Below are 18,069 nucleotides of genomic sequence, written 5' to 3'. Positions count from 1 at the left end.
AAACTACCCTAACCCCGTAACAACAAACAACACTAACCCCGTAACAAGAAACAACCCTAACCCCCTAACAACGAACAACACTAACCCCCTAACAACAAACAACACTAAACCCCTAACATCAAAGAACACTAACACCCTAACAACAAACAACCCTAACCCCTAACAACAAACACTAACCCCAAACAACAAACAACCCTAACCCCTAAAAACCAAAAACACTAACCCACTAACAACAAACAACCCTAAACCACTAACAACAAACAACCCTAACACCCTAACAACAAACAACACTAACCCCCTAACAACAAACAACCCTAAACCCCTAACATCAAACAACACTAACCCCCTAACAACACAAAACACTAACACCGTAACAACAAACAACACTAACACCCTAACAACAAAAACCACTAAACCCCAACAAGAAACAACCCTAAACCCCTAACAACAAACAACACTAACCACCTAACAACAAACAATCCTAACCAAACAACAAAAAACCCTAACCCACTAACAACAAACAACACTAACACCCTAACAACAAACAACCCTAACCCCCTAACAACAAACAACACTAACACCCTAACAACAAACAACCCTAACCCCCTAACAACAAACAACACTAACCCCCTAACAACAAACAACCCTAAACACCTAACATCAAAGAACACTAACACCCTAACAACAAACAACCCTAACCCCCTAACAACAAACACTAACCCCCAAACAACAAACAACCCTAACCCCTAAAAACAAAAACACGAACCCACTAACAACAAACAAACGTAACCCACTAACAAGAAACAACCCTAACACCCTAACAACAAACACTAACCCCCTAACAACAAACAACACTGAACCCCTAACATCAAAGAAGACTAACACCCTAACAACAAACAACCCTAACCCCCTAACAACAAACACTAACCCCCAAACAACAAACAACCCTAACCCCCTAACAACAAACAATCCTAACCCCCGAACAACCAACAACACTAACTCCCTAACCACAATAAACACTAACACCTAACAACAAAAACCACTAAACCCCAACAAGAAACAACCCTAAACCCCTAACAACAAACAACACTAACCCCCTAACAACAAACAATCCTAAAAAAACAACAAAAAACCCTAACCCCCTAACAACAAACAACACTAACACCCTAACAACAAACAACCCTAACCCCCTAACAACAAACAACACTAACCCCCTAACAACAAACAACCCTAAACCCCTAACATCAAAGAACACTAACACCCTAACAACAAACACTAACCCCCAAACAACAAACAACCCTAACCCCTAAAAACAAAAACACTAACCCACTAACAACAAACAACCCTAACCCACTAACAAGAAACAACCCTAACACCCTAACAACAAACACTAACCCCCTAACAACAAACAACCCTAACCCCTAAAAACCAAAAACACTAACCCACTAATAACAAACAACCCTAACCCACTAACAACAAACAACCCTAACACCCTAACAACAAACAACACTAAGCCCCTAACAACAAACAACCCGTAACCCCTAACATCAAACAACACTAACCCCCTAATGACACAAAACACTAACACCCTAACAACAAACAGCACTAACACTCTAACAACAAAAACAACTAAACCCCAACAAGAAACAACCTGAAACCCCTAACAACAAACACTAACCCCCTAACAACAAACAACACTGAACCCCTAACAAGAAACTACCCTAACCCCGTAACAACAAACAACACTAACCCATAACAACAAACAACCCTAACCCCCAAACAACAAACAACCCTAACCCCCAAACAACAAACAACCCTAACCCCTTAACAACAAACAATCCTAACCCCCCGAACAACCAAACAACACTAACCCCCTAACCACAATAAACACTAACACCCTAACAACAAAAACCACTAAACCCCAACAAGAAACAACCCTAAACCCCTAACAACAAACAACACTAACCCCCTAACAAAAAACAACCCTAACCAAACAACAAAAAACCCTAACCCACTAACAACAAACAACACTAACACCCTAACAACAAACAACCCTAAACCCCTAACAACAAACACTAATCCCCTAACAAAAAACAACACTAAACCCCGAACAAGAAACTACCGTAACCCCTTAACAACAAACAACACTAACCCCGTAACAAGAAACAACCCCAACCCCCTAACATGGAACAACACTAACCCCTTAACAACAAACAACCCTAAACCCCTAACATCAAAGAACACTAACACCCTAACAACAAACAACCCTAACCCCCTAACAACAAACACTAACCCCCAAACAACAAACAACCCTAACCCCTAAAAACCAAAAAAACTAAACCACCAACAACAAACAACACTAACACCTTAACAACAAACAACCCTAACTCCCTAACAACAAACAACACTAACACCCTGACAACAAACAACCCTAACCCCCTAACAACAAACAACACTAACCCCCTAACAACAAACAACCCTAAACCCCTAACATCAAACAACACTAACCCCCTCACAACACAAAACACTAACACCCTAACAAGAAACAACACTAACACCCTAACAACAAAAACCCCTAAACCCCAACAAGAAACAACCTTAAACCCCTAACAACAAACACTAACCCCCTAACAAAAAACAACACTAAACCCCGAACAAGAAACTACCCTAACCCCGTAACAACAAACAACACTAACCCCATAACAAGAAACAACCCTAACCCCCTAACAACGAACAACACTAACCCCCTAACAACAAACAACACTAAACCCCTAACATCAAAGAACACTAACACCCTAACAACAAACAACCCTAACCCCCTAACAACAAACACTAACCCCCAAACAACAAACAACCCTAACCCCTAAAAACCAAAAACACTAACCCACTAACAACAAACAACCCTAAACCACTAACAACAAACAACCCTAACACCCTAACAACAAACAACACTAACCCCCTAACAACAAACAACCCTAAACCCCTAACATCAAACAACACTAACCCCCTAACAACACAAGACACTAACACCGTAACAACAAACAACACTAACACCCTAACAACAAAAACCACTAAACCCCAACAAGAAACAACCCTAAACCCCTAACAACAAACAACACAAACCACCTAACAACAAACAATCCTAACCAAACAACAAAAAACCCTAACCCACTAACAACAAACAACACTAACACCCTAACAACAAGCAACCCTAACCGCCTAACAACAAACAACACTAACACCCTAACAACAAACAACCCTAACCCCCTAACAACAAACAACACTAACCCCCTAACAACAAACAACCCTAAACCCCTAACATCAAAGAACACTAACACCCTAACAACAAACAACCCTAACCCCCTAACAACAAACAGTAACCCCCAAACAACAAACAACCCTAACCCCTAAAAACAAAAACACTAACCCACTAACAACAAACAACCCTAACCCACTAACAAGAAACAACCCTAACACCCTAACAACAAACACTAACCCCCTAACAACAAACAACACTGAACCCCTAACAAGAAAATACCCTAACCCCGTAACAACAAACAACACTAAACCGTAACAACAAACAAACCTAACCCCCAAACAACAAACAACCCTAAACCCCAAACAACAAACAACCCTAACCCCTTAACAACAAACAATCCTAACCCCCCGAACAACCAACAACACTAACCCCCTAACCACAATAAACACTAACACCCTAACAACAAAAACCACTAAACCCCAACAAGAAACAACCCTAAACCCCTAACAACAAACAACACTAACCCCCTAACAAAAAACAACCCTAACCAAACAACAAAAAACCCTAACCCACCAACAACAAACAACACTAACACCCTTACAACAAACAACCCTAACTCCCTAACAACAAACAACACAAACACCCTAACAACAAACAACCCTAACCCCCTAACAACAAACAACACTAACCCCCTAACAACAAACAACCCTAAACCCCTAACATCAAACAACACTAACCCCCTAACAACACAAAACACTAACACCCTAACAACAAACAACACTAATACCCTAACAACAAAAACCCCTAAACCCCAACAAGAAACAACCCAAAACCCCTAACAACAAACACTAACCCCCTATCAAAAAACAACACTAAACCCCTAACAAGAAACTACCCTAACCCCGTAACAACAAACAACACTAACCCCGTAACAAGAAACAACCCTAACACCCTAACAACGAACAACACTAACCCCCTAACAACAGAAACCACTAAACCCCAACAAGAAACAGCCCTAAACCCCTAACAACAAACAACACTAACCCCCTAACAAAAAACAACCCTAACCAAACAACAAAAAACCCTAACCCACCAACAACAAACAACACTAACACCCTAACAACAAACAACCCTAACCCCCTAACAACAAACACTAACCCCCAAAGAACAAACAACCCTAACCCCTCAAAACCAAAAACACTAACCCACTAACAACAAACAACCCTAAACCACTAACAACAAACAACCCTAACACCCTAACAACAAACAACACTAACCCCCTAACAACAAACAACCCTAAACCCCTAACATCAAACAACACTAACCCCCTAACAACACAAAACACTAACACCGTCACAACAAACAACACTAACACCCTAACAACAAAAACCTCTAAACCCCAACAAGAAACAACCCGAAACCCCTAACAACAAACACTAACCCCCTAACAACAAACAACACTAAACCCCTAACAAGAAACTACCCTAACCGCGTAACAACAAGCAACACTAACCCCGTAACAACAAACAGCCCTAACCCCCAAACAACTAACAACCCTAACCAACTAACAACAAACAATCCTAACCCCCGAACAACCAACAACACTAACCCCCTAACCACAATAAAGACTAACACCCTAACAAAATAAAACCACTAAACCCCAACAACAAACAACACTAACCCCTAACAACAAACAATCCTAACCAAACAACAAAAAACCCTAACCCACTATCAACAAACAACACTAACACCCTAACAACAAACAACCCTAACTCCCTAACAACAAACAACACTATCCCCCTAACAACAAACAACCCTAAACCCCTAGCATCAAAGAACACTAACACCCTAACAACAAACAACCCTAACCCCCTAACAACAAACACTAACCCCCAAACAACAAACAACCCTAACCCCCTAACCACAATAAAGACTAACACCCTAACAAAATAAAACCACTAAACCCCAACAACAAACAACACTAACCCCTAACAACAAACAATCCTAACCAAACAACAAAAAACCCTAACCCACTATCAACAAACAACACTTACACCCTAACAACAAACAACCCTAACCCCCTAACAACAAACAACACTAACACCCTAACAACAAACAACCCTAACTCCCTAACAACAAACAACACTTTCCCCCTAACAACAAACAACCCTAAACCCCTAGCATCAAAGAACACTAACACCCTAACAACAAACAACCCTAACCCCCTAACAACAAACACTAACCCCCAAACAACAAACAACCCTAACCCCTAAAAACCAAAAACACTAACCCACTAAAAACAAACAACCCTAAACCTCTAACAACAAACAACCCTAACACCCTAACAACAAACAACACTCACCCCCTAACAACAAACAACCCTAAACCCCTAACATCAAACAACACTAACCCCCTAACATCACAAAACACTAACACCCTAACAACAAACTACACTAACACCCTAACAACAAAAACCACTAAACCCCAACAAGAAACAACCCTAAACCCCTAAGAACAAACAGCACTAACCCCCTAACAACAAACAACCCTAACCACACAACAAAGAACCCTAACCCACTAACAACAAACAACACTAACATCCTAACAACAAACAACCCTAACCCCCTAACAACAATCATTAACCCCCAAACAACAAACAACCCTAACCCCCTAACAACAAACAATCCTAACCCCCGAACAACCAACAACACTAACCCCCTAACCACAATAAGACTAACACCCTAAAAACAAAAACCACTAAACCCCAACAAGAAACAACCTTAAACCCCTAACAAGAAACAACACTAACCCCCTAACAACAAACAACACTAACACCCTAACAACAACCAACCCTAACCCCTAAGAACAAACAACACTAACGCCGTAAGAACAAACAACACTAACCCCCAGAAACGAACAATACTAACCCCCTAACAACACAAAACCTAACCCCTTATCAACAAACAACCCTACCCCACTAACAAAAAACAACCCTAACACCCTAACAACAAACAACACTAACCCCCTAACAACAAACAACCCTAAACCCCTAACATCAAACAACACTAACCCCCTAACAACACAAAACACTAACACCGTAACAACAAACAACACTAACACCCTAACAACAAAAACCACTAAACCCCAACAAGAAACAACCCTAAACCCCTAACAACAAACAACACTAACCACCTAACAACAAACAATCCTAACCAAACAACAAAAAACCCTAACCCACTAACAACAAACAACACTAACACCCTAACAACAAGCAACCCTAACCCCCTAACAACAAACAACACTAACACCCTAACAACAAACAACCCTAACCCCCTAACAACAAACAACCCTAAACCCCTAATATCAAAGAACACTAACACCCTAACAACAAAAAACCCTAACCCCCTAACAACAAACACTAACCCCCAAACAACAAACAACCCTAACCCCTAAAAACAAAAACACTAACCCACTAACAACAAACAACCCTAACCCACTAACAAGAAACAACCCTAACACCCTAACAACAAACACTAACCCCCTAACAACAAACAACACTGAACCCCTAACAAGAAAATACCCTAACCCCGTAACAACAAACAACACTAAACCGTAACAACAAACAAACCTAACCCCCAAACAACCAACAACCCTAAACCCCAAACAACAAACAACCCTAACCCCTTAACAACAAACAATCCTAACCCCCCGAACAACCAACAACACTAACCCCCTAACCACAATAAACACTAACACCCTAACAACAAAAACCACTAAACCCCAACAAGAAACAACCCTAAACCCCTAACAACAAACAACACTAACCCCCTAACAAAAAACAACCCTAACCAAACAACAAAAAACCCTAACCCACCAACAACAAACAACACTAACACCCTTACAACAAACAACCCTAACTCCCTAACAACAAACAACACAAACACCCTAACAACAAACAACCCTAACCCCCTAACAACAAACAACACTAACCCCCTAACAACAAACAACCCTAAACCCCTAACATCAAACAACACTAACCCCCTAACAACACAAAACACTAACACCCTAACAACAAACAACACTAATACCCTAACAACAAAAACCCCTAAACCCCAACAAGAAACAACCCAAAACCCCTAACAACAAACACTAACCCCCTATCAAAAAACAACACTAAACCCCTAACAAGAAACTACCCTAACCCCGTAACAACAAACAACACTAACCCCGTAACAAGAAACAACCCTAACCCCCTAACAACGAACAACACTAACCCCCTAACAACAAACAACCCTAAACCCCTAACATCAAAGAACACTAACACCCTAACAACAAACAACCCTAACCCCTAACAACAAACACTAACCCCCAAACAACAAACAACCCTAACCCCTAAAAACCAAAAACACTAACCCACTAAAAACAAACAACCCTAAACATCTAACAACAAACAACCCTAACACGCTAACAACAAACAACACTAACCCCCTAACAACAAACAACCCTAAACCCCTAACATCAAACAACACTAACCCCCTAACAACACAAAACACTAACACCCTAACAACAAACAACACTAACACCCTAACAACAAACAACCCTAACCCCTAACAACAAACAACACTAACCCCCTAACAACAAACAACCCTAAACACCTAACATCAAAGAACACTAACACCCTAACAACAAACAACCCTAACGCCCTAACAACAAACACTAACCCCCAAACAACAAACAACCCTAACCCCTAAAAACCAAAAAGTCTAACCCACTAACAACAAACAACCCTAACCCACTAACAACAAACAACCCTAACACCCTAACAACAAACAACACTTACCCCCTAACAACAAACTACCGTAAACCCCTAACATCAAACAACACTAACCCCCTAACAACACAAAACACTAACACCCTAACAACAAACAACACTAACACCCTAACAACAGAAACCACTAAACCCCAACAAGAAACAGCCCTAAACCCCTAAAAACAAACAACACTAACCCCCTAACAAAAAACAACCCTAACCAAACAACAAAAAACCCTAACCCACTAACAACAAACAACACTAACACCCTAACAACAAACAACCCTAACTCCCTAACAACAAACACTAACACCCTAACAACAAACAACCCTAAACCCCTAACAACAAACACTAACCCCTAACAAAAAACAACCCTAAACCCCGAACAAGAAACTACCCTAACCCCGTAAGAACAAACAACACTAACCCCGTAACAAGAAACAACCCTAACCCCCTAACAACGAACAACACTGAACCCCTAACAAGAAAATACCCTAACCCCGTAACAACAAACAACACTACACCGTAACAACAAACAACCCTAACCCCCAAACAACAAACAACCCTAAACCCCAAACAACAAACAACCCTAAACCCTTAAGAACAAACAATGCTAACCCCCCGAACAACCAACAACAATAACCCCCTAACCACAATGAACACTAACACCCTAACAACAAACAACACTAACACCCTAACAGCAAAAACCACTAAACCCCAAAAAGAAACAACCCGAAACCCCTAACAACAAACACTAACCCCCTAACAACAAACAACACTAAACCCCTAACAAGAAACTACCCTAACCCCATAACAACAAACAACACTAACCCCGTAACAACAAACAGCCCTAACCCCCAAACAACTAACAACCCTAACCAACTAACAACAAACAATCCTAACCCCCGAACAACCAACAACACTAACCCCCTAACCACAATAAAGACTAACACCCTAACAAAATAAAACCACTAAACCCCAACAAGAAACAACCCTAAACCCCTAACAACAAACAACACTACCCCCTAACAACAAACAACACTAACCCCTAACAACAAACAATCCTAACCAAACAACAAAAAACCCTAACCCACTATCAACAAACAACACTAACACCATAACAACAAACAACCCTAACCCCCTAACAACAAACAACACTAACACCCTAACAACAAACAACCCTAACTCCCTAACAACAAACAACACTATCCCCCTAACAACAAACAACCCTAAACCCCTAGCATCAAAGAACACTAACACCCTAACAACAAACAACCCTAACCCCCTAACAACAAACACTAACCCCCAAACAACAAACAACCCTAACCCCTAAAAACCAAAAACACTAATCCACTAACAACAAACAACCCTAACCCACTAACAACAAACAACCCTAACACGCTAACAACAAACAACACTCACCCCCTAACAACAAACAACCCTAAACCCCTAACATCAAACAACACTAACCCCCTAACATCACAAAACACTAACACCCTAACAACAAACTACACTAACACCCTAACAACAAAAACCACTAAACCCCAACAAGAAACAACCCTAAACCCCTAAGAACAAACAGCACTAACCCCCTAACAACAAACAACCCTAACCAAACAACAAAAAACCCTAACCCACTAACAACAAACAACACTAACATCCTAACAACAAACAACCCTAACCCCCTAACAACAAACACTAACCCCCAAACAACAAACAACCCTAACCCCCTAACAACAAACAATCCTAACCCCCGAACAACCAACAACACTAACCCCCTAACCACAATAAAGACTAACACCCTAAAAACAAAAACCACTAAACCCCAACAAGAAACAACCCTAAACCCCTAACAAGAAACAACACTAACCCCCTAACAACAAACAACACTAACACCCTAACAACAACCAACCCTAACCCCTAAGAACAAACAACACTAACGCCGTAAGAACAAACAACACTAACCCCCAGAAACGAACAATACTAACCCCCTAACAACACAAAACCTAACCTCTTATCAACAAACAACCCTAACCCACTAACAACAAAGAACCCTAACACCCTAACAACAAACAACACTAACCCCCTAACAACAAACAACCCTAAACCCCTAAAATCAAACAACACTAACCCCCTAACAACACAAAACACTAACACCGTAACAACAAACAACACTAACACCCTAACAACAAAAACCACTAAACCCCAACAAGAAACAACCCTAAACCCCTAACAACAAACAACACTAACCACCTAACAACAAACAATCGTAACCAAACAACAAAAAACCCTAACCCACTAACAACAAACAACACTAACCCCCTAACAACAAACAACCCTAAACCCCTAACATCAAAGAACACTAACACCCTAACAACAAACAACCCTAAACCCCTAACAACAAACACTAACCCCCAAACAACAAACAACTCTAACCCCTAAAAACAAAAACTCTAACCCACTAACAACAAACAACCCTAACCCACTAACAAGAAACAACCCTAACACCCTAACAACAAACACTAACCCCCTAACAACAAACAACCCTAACCCCTAAAAACCAAAAACACTAACCCACTAACAACAAACAACCCTAAGCCACTAACAACAAACAACCCTAACACCCTAACAACAAACAACACTAACCCCCTAACAACAAACAACCCGTAACCCCTAACATCAAACAACACTAACCCCCTAACGACACAAAACACTAACACCCTAACAACAAACAACACTAACACTCTAACAACAAAAACAACTAAACCCCAACAAGAAACAACCTGAAACCCCTAACAACAAACACTAACCCCCTAACAACAAACAACACTGAACCCCTAACAAGAAACTACCCTAACCCCGTAACAACAAACAACACTAACCCATAACAACAAACAACCCTAACCCCCAAACAACAAACAACCCTAACCCCCAAACAACAAACAACCCTAACCCCTTAACAACAAACAATCCTAACCCCCCGAACAACCAAACAACACTAACCCCCTAACCACAATAAACACTAACACCCTAACAACAAAAACCACTAAACCCCAACAAGAAACAACCCTAAACCCCTAACAACAAACAACACTAACCCCCTAACAAAAAACAACCCTAACCAAACAACAAAAAACCCTAACCCACCAACAACAAACAACACTAACACCCTAACAACAAACAACCCTAACTCCCTAACAACAAACAACACAAACACCCTAACAACAAGCAACCCTAACCCCCTAACAACAAACAACACTAACACCCTAACAACAAACAACCCTAACCCCCAAACAACAAACAACCCTAACCCCTGAAAACCAAAAACACTAACCCACTAACAACAAACAACCCTAACCCACTAAAAACAAACAACACTAACCCCCAACAACATAAAACAATAACACCCTAACAACAAACAACACTAACACCCTAACAAAAAAAACCACTAAACCCTAACAAGAAACAACACTAAACCCCTAACAACAAACACTAACCCCCTAACAAAAAACAACACTAAACCCCTAACAAGAAACTACCCTAACCCCCTAACAACAAACAACATTAACCCCCTAACAACAAACAACCCTAAACCCCTAACATCAAAGAACACTAACACCCTAACAACAAACAACCCTAACCCCCTAACAACAAACCCTAACCCCCAAACAACAAACAACCCAAACCCCTAAAAATCAAAAACACTAACCCACTAACAACAAACAACCCTAAACCACTAACAGCAAACAACCCTAACACCCTAAGAACAAACAACCCTAACCCCCTAACAACAAACAACCCTAACCAAACAACAAAAAGCCCTAACTGACTAACAACAAACAACACTAACCCCCTAACAAGAAACAACAGTAACCCAATAACAGGAAACAACACTAACCCCCTAACAACAAACAACACTAACCCCCTAACAGCAAACAACCCTAACCAAACAACAAAAAACCCTAACCCACTAACAAAAAACAACACTAACACCCTAACAACAAACAACCCTAAACCCCTAACATCAAAGAACACTAACACCCTAACAACAAACAACCCTAAACCCCTAACTACAAAAACTAACCCCCAAACAACAAACAACCCTAACCCCTAAAAACAAAAACACTAACCCATTAACAACAAACAACCCTAACCCACTAAAAAGAAACAACCCTAACACCCTAACAACAAACACTAACCCCCTAACAACAAACAACCCTAACCCCTAAAAACCAAAAACACTAACCCACTAACAACAAACAACCCTAACCCACTAACAACAAACAACCCTAACACCCTAACAACAAACAACACTAACCCCCTAACAACAAACAACCCGTAACCCCTAACATCAAACAACACTAACCCCATAACGACACAAAACACTAACACCCTAACAACAAACAACACTAACACTCTAACAACAAAAACAACTAAACCCCAACAAGAAACAACCTGAAACCCCTAACAACAAACACTAAACCCCTAACAACAAACAACACTGAACCCCTAACAAGAAACTGCCCTAACCCCGTAACAACAAACAACACTAACCCATAACAACAAACAACCCTAACCCCCAAACAACAAACAACCCTAACCCCCAAACAACAAACAACCCTAACCCCTTAACAACAAACAATCCTAACCCCCCGAACAACCAAACAACACTAACCCCCTAACCACAATAAACACTAACACCCTAACAACAAAAACCACTAAACCCCAACAAGAAACAACCCTAAACCCCTAACAACAAACAACACTAACCCCCTAACAAAAAACAACCCTAACCAAACAACAAAAAACCCTAACCCACTAACAACAAACAACACTAACACCCTAACAACAAACAACCCTAACTCCCTAACAACAAACAACACTAACACCCTAACAACAAACAACCCTAAACCCCTAACAACAAACACTAATCCCCTAACAAAAAACAACACTAAACCCCGAACAAGAAACTACCGTAACCCCTTAACAACAAACAACACTAACCCCGTAACAAGAAACAACCCCAACCCCCTAACAACGAACAACACTAACCCCTTAACAACAAACAACCCTAAACCCCTAACATCAAAGAACACTAACACCCTAACAACAAACAACCCTAACCCCCTAACAACAAACACTAACCCCCAAACAACAAACAACCCTAACCCCTAAAAACCAAAAAAACTAACCCACTAACAACAAACAACCCTAACCCACTAACAACAAACAACCCTAACACCCTAACAACAAACAACACTAACCCCCTAACAACAAACAACACTTACCCCCTAACATCAAACAACACTAACCCCCTAACAACACAAAACACTAACACCCTAACAACAAACAACACTAACACCCTAACAACAGAAACCACTAAACCCCAACAAGAAACAACCCTAAACCCCTAACAAAAAACACTAACCCCCTAACAACAAACAACACTGAACCCCTAACAAGAAAATACCCTAACCCCGTAACAACAAACAACACTACACCGTAACAACAAACAACCCTAACCCCCAAACAACAAACAACCCTAAACCCCAAACAACAAACTACCCTAACCCCTTAAGAACAAACAATGCTAACCCCCCAAACAACCAACAACACTAACCCCCTAACCACAATGAACACTAACACTCTAACAACAAAAACCACTAAACCCCAACAAGAAACAACCCTAAACCCCTAGCAACGAACAACACTAACCCCCTAACAAAAAACAACCCAAACCAAACAACAAAAAACCCTAACCCACCAACAACAAACAACACTAACACCTTAACAACAAACAACCCTAACTCCCTAACAACAAACAACACTAACACCCTGACAAAAAACAACCCTAAGACCCTAACAACAAACAACACTAACCCCCTAACAACAAACAACCCTAAACCCCTAACATCAAACAACACTAACCCCCTCACAACACAAAACACTAACACCCTAACAAGAAACAACACTAACACCCTAACAACAAAAACCCCTAAACCCCAACAAGAAACAACCCTAAACCCCTAACAACAAACACTAACCCCCTAACAAAAAACAACACTAAACCCCGAACAAGAAACTACCCTAACCCCGTAACAACAAACAACACTAACCCCGTAACAAGAAACAACCCTAACCCCTTAACAACGAACAACACTAACCCCCTAACAACAAACAACACTAAACCCCTAACATCAAAGAACACTAACACCCTAACAACAAACAACCCTAACCCCTAACAACAAACACTAACCCCCAAACAACAAACAACCCTAACCCCTAAAAACCAAAAACACTAACCCACTAACAACAAACAACCCTAAACCACTAACAACAAACAACCCTAACACCCTAACAACAAACAACACTAACCCCCTAACAACAAACAACCCTAAACCCCTAACATCAAACAACACTAACCCCCTAACAACACAAAACACTAACACCGTAACAACAAACAACACTAACACCCTAACAACAAAAACCACTAAACCCCAACAAGAAACATCCCTAAACCCCTAACAACAAACAACACTAACCACCTAACAACAAACAATCCTAACCAAAAAACAAAAAACCCTAACCCACTAACAACAAACAACACTAACACCCTAACAACAAGCAACCCTAACCCCCTAACAACAAACAACACTAATACCCTAACAACAAACAACCCTAACCCCCTAACAACAAACAACACTAACCCCCTAACAACAAACAACCCTAAACCCCTAACATCAAAGAACACTAACACCCTAACAACAAACAACCCTAACCCCCTAACAACAAACACTAACCCCCAAACAACAAACAACCCTAACCCCTAAAAACAAAAACACTAACCCACTAACAACAAACAACCCTAACCCACTAACAAGAAACAACCCTAACACCCTAACAACAAACACTAACCCCCTAACAACAAACAACACTGAACCCCTAACAAGAAAATACCCTAACCCCGTAACAACAAACAACACTAAACCGTAACAACAAACAAACCTAACCCCCAAACAACAAACAACCCTAAACCCCAAACAACAAACAACCCTAACCCCTTAACAACAAACAATCCTAACCCCCCGAACAACCAACAACACTAACCCCCTAACCACAATAAACACTAACACCCTAACAACAAAAACCACTAAACCCCAGCAAGAAACAACCCTAAACCCCTAACAACAAACAACACTAACCACCTAACAACAAACAACCCTAACCCCCTAACTACAAACACTAACCCCCAAACAACAAACAACCCTAACCCCTAAAAACCAAAAACACTAACCCACTAACAACAAACAACCCTAACCCACTAACAACAAACAACCCATAAACCCTAACAACAAACAACACTAACCCCCTAACAACAAACAACCCATAACCCCTAACATCAAACAACACTAACCCCCTAACGACACAAAACACTAACACCCTAACAACAAACAACACTAACACTCTAACAACAAAAACAACTAAACCCCAAGAAGAAACAACCCGAAACCCCTAACAACAAACACTAACCCCCTAACAACAAAGAACACTGAACCCCTAAGAAGAAACTACCCTAACCCCGTAACAACAAACAACACTAACCCATAACAACAAACAACCCTAACCCCCAAACAACAAACAACCCTAACCCCCAAACAACAAACAACCCTAACCCCTTAACAACAAACAATCCTAACCCCCCGAAAAACCAAACAACACTAACCCCCTAACCACAATAAACACTAACACCCTAACAACAAAAACCACTAAACCCCAACAAGAAACAACCCTAAACCCCTAACAACAAACAACACTAACCCCCTAACAAAAAACAACCCTAACCAAACAAAAAAAACCCTAAGCCACTAACAACAAACAACACTAACACCCTAACAACAAACAACCCTAACTCCCTAACAACAAACAACACTAACACCCTAACAACAAACAACCCTAAACCCCTAACAACAAACACTAATCCCCTAACAAAAAACAACACTAAACCCCGAACAAGAAACTACCGTAACCCCTTAACAACAAACAACACTAACCCCGTAACAAGAAACAACCCCAACCCCCTAACAACGAACAACACTAACCCCTTAACAACAAACAACCCTAAACCCCTAACATCAAAGAACACTAACACCCTAACAACAAACAACCCTAACCCCCTAACAACAAACACTAACCCCCAAACAACAAACAACCCTAACCCCTAAAAACCAAAAACACTAACCCACTAACAACAAACAACCCTAACCCACTAACAACAAACAACCCTAACACCCTAACAACAAACAACACTAACCCCCTAACAACAAACAACACTTACCCCCTAACATCAAACAACACTAACCCCCTAACAACACAAAACACTAACACCCTAACAACAAACAACACTAACACCCTAACAACAGAAACCACTAAACCCCAACAAGAAACAACCCTAAACCCCTAACAAAAAACACTAACCCCCTAACAACAAACAACACTGAACCCCTAACAAGAAAATACCCTAACCCCGTAACAACAAACAACACTACACCGTAACAACAAACAACCCTAACCCCCAAACAACAAACAACCCTAAACCCCAAACAACAAACAACCCTAACCCCTTAAGAACAAACAATGCTAACCCCCCGAACAACCAACAACACTAACCCCCTAACCACAATGAACACTAACACCCTAACAACAAAAACCACTAAACCCCAACAAGAAACAACCCTAAACCCCTAACAACGAACAACACTAACCCCCTAACAAAAAACAACCCTAACCAAACAACAAAAAACCCTAACCCACCAACAACAAACAACACTAACACCTTAACAACAAACAACCCTAACTCCCTAACAACAAACAACACTAACACCCTAACAACAAACAACCCTAACCCCCTAACAACAAACAACACTAACCCCCTAACAACAAACAACCCTAAACCCCTAACATCAAACAACACTAACCCCCTCACAACACAAAACACTAACACCCTAACAAGAAAGAACACTAACACCCTAACAACAAAAACCCCTAAACCCCAACAAGAAACAACCCTAAACCCCTAACAACAAACACTAACGCCCTAACAAAAAACAACACTAAACCCCGAACAAGAAACTACCCTAACCCCGTAACAACAAACAACACTAACCCCGTAACAAGAAACAACCCTAACCCCCTAACAACGAACAACACTAACCGCCTAACAACAAACACTAAACCCCTAACATCAAAGAACACTAACACCCTAACAACAAACAACCCTAACCCCCTAACAACAAACACTAACCCCCAAACAACAAACAACCCTAACCCCTAAAAACCAAAAACACTAACCCACTAACACAAAAAACCCTAAACCACCAACAACAAACAACCCTAACACCCTAACAACAAACAACACTAACCCCCTAACAACAAACAACCCTAAACCCCTAAAATCAAACAACACTAACCCCCTAACAACACAAAACACTAACACCGTAACAACAAACAACACTAACACCCTAACAACAAAAACCACTAAACACCAACAAGAAACAACCCTAAACCCCTAACAACAAACAACACTAACCACCTAACAACAAACAATCCTAACCAAACAACAAAAAACCCTAACCCACTAACAACAAACAACACTAACCCCCTAACAACAAACAACCCTAAACCCCTAACATCAAAGAACACTAACACCCTAACAACAAACAACCCTAACCCCCTAACAACAAACACTAACCCCCAAACAACAAACAACTCTAACCCCTAAAAACAAAAACACTAACCCACTAACAACAAACAACCCTAACCCACTAACAAGAAACAACCCTAACACCCTAACAACAAACACTAACCCCCTAACAACAAACAACCCTAACCCCTAAAAACCAAAAACACTAACCCACTAACAACAAACAACCCTAACCCACTAACAACAAACAACCCTAACACCCTAACAACAAACATCACTAACCCCGTAACAAGAAACAAC

This window comes from Elephas maximus, chromosome 19 (genome assembly GCF_024166365.1).
Source record: "Elephas maximus indicus isolate mEleMax1 chromosome 19, mEleMax1 primary haplotype, whole genome shotgun sequence".
Classification (NCBI taxonomy): domain Eukaryota; kingdom Metazoa; phylum Chordata; class Mammalia; order Proboscidea; family Elephantidae; genus Elephas; species Elephas maximus.
The sequence above is the reverse complement of the archived record's forward strand: the minus strand, read 5'-3'. Positions refer to the sequence as shown.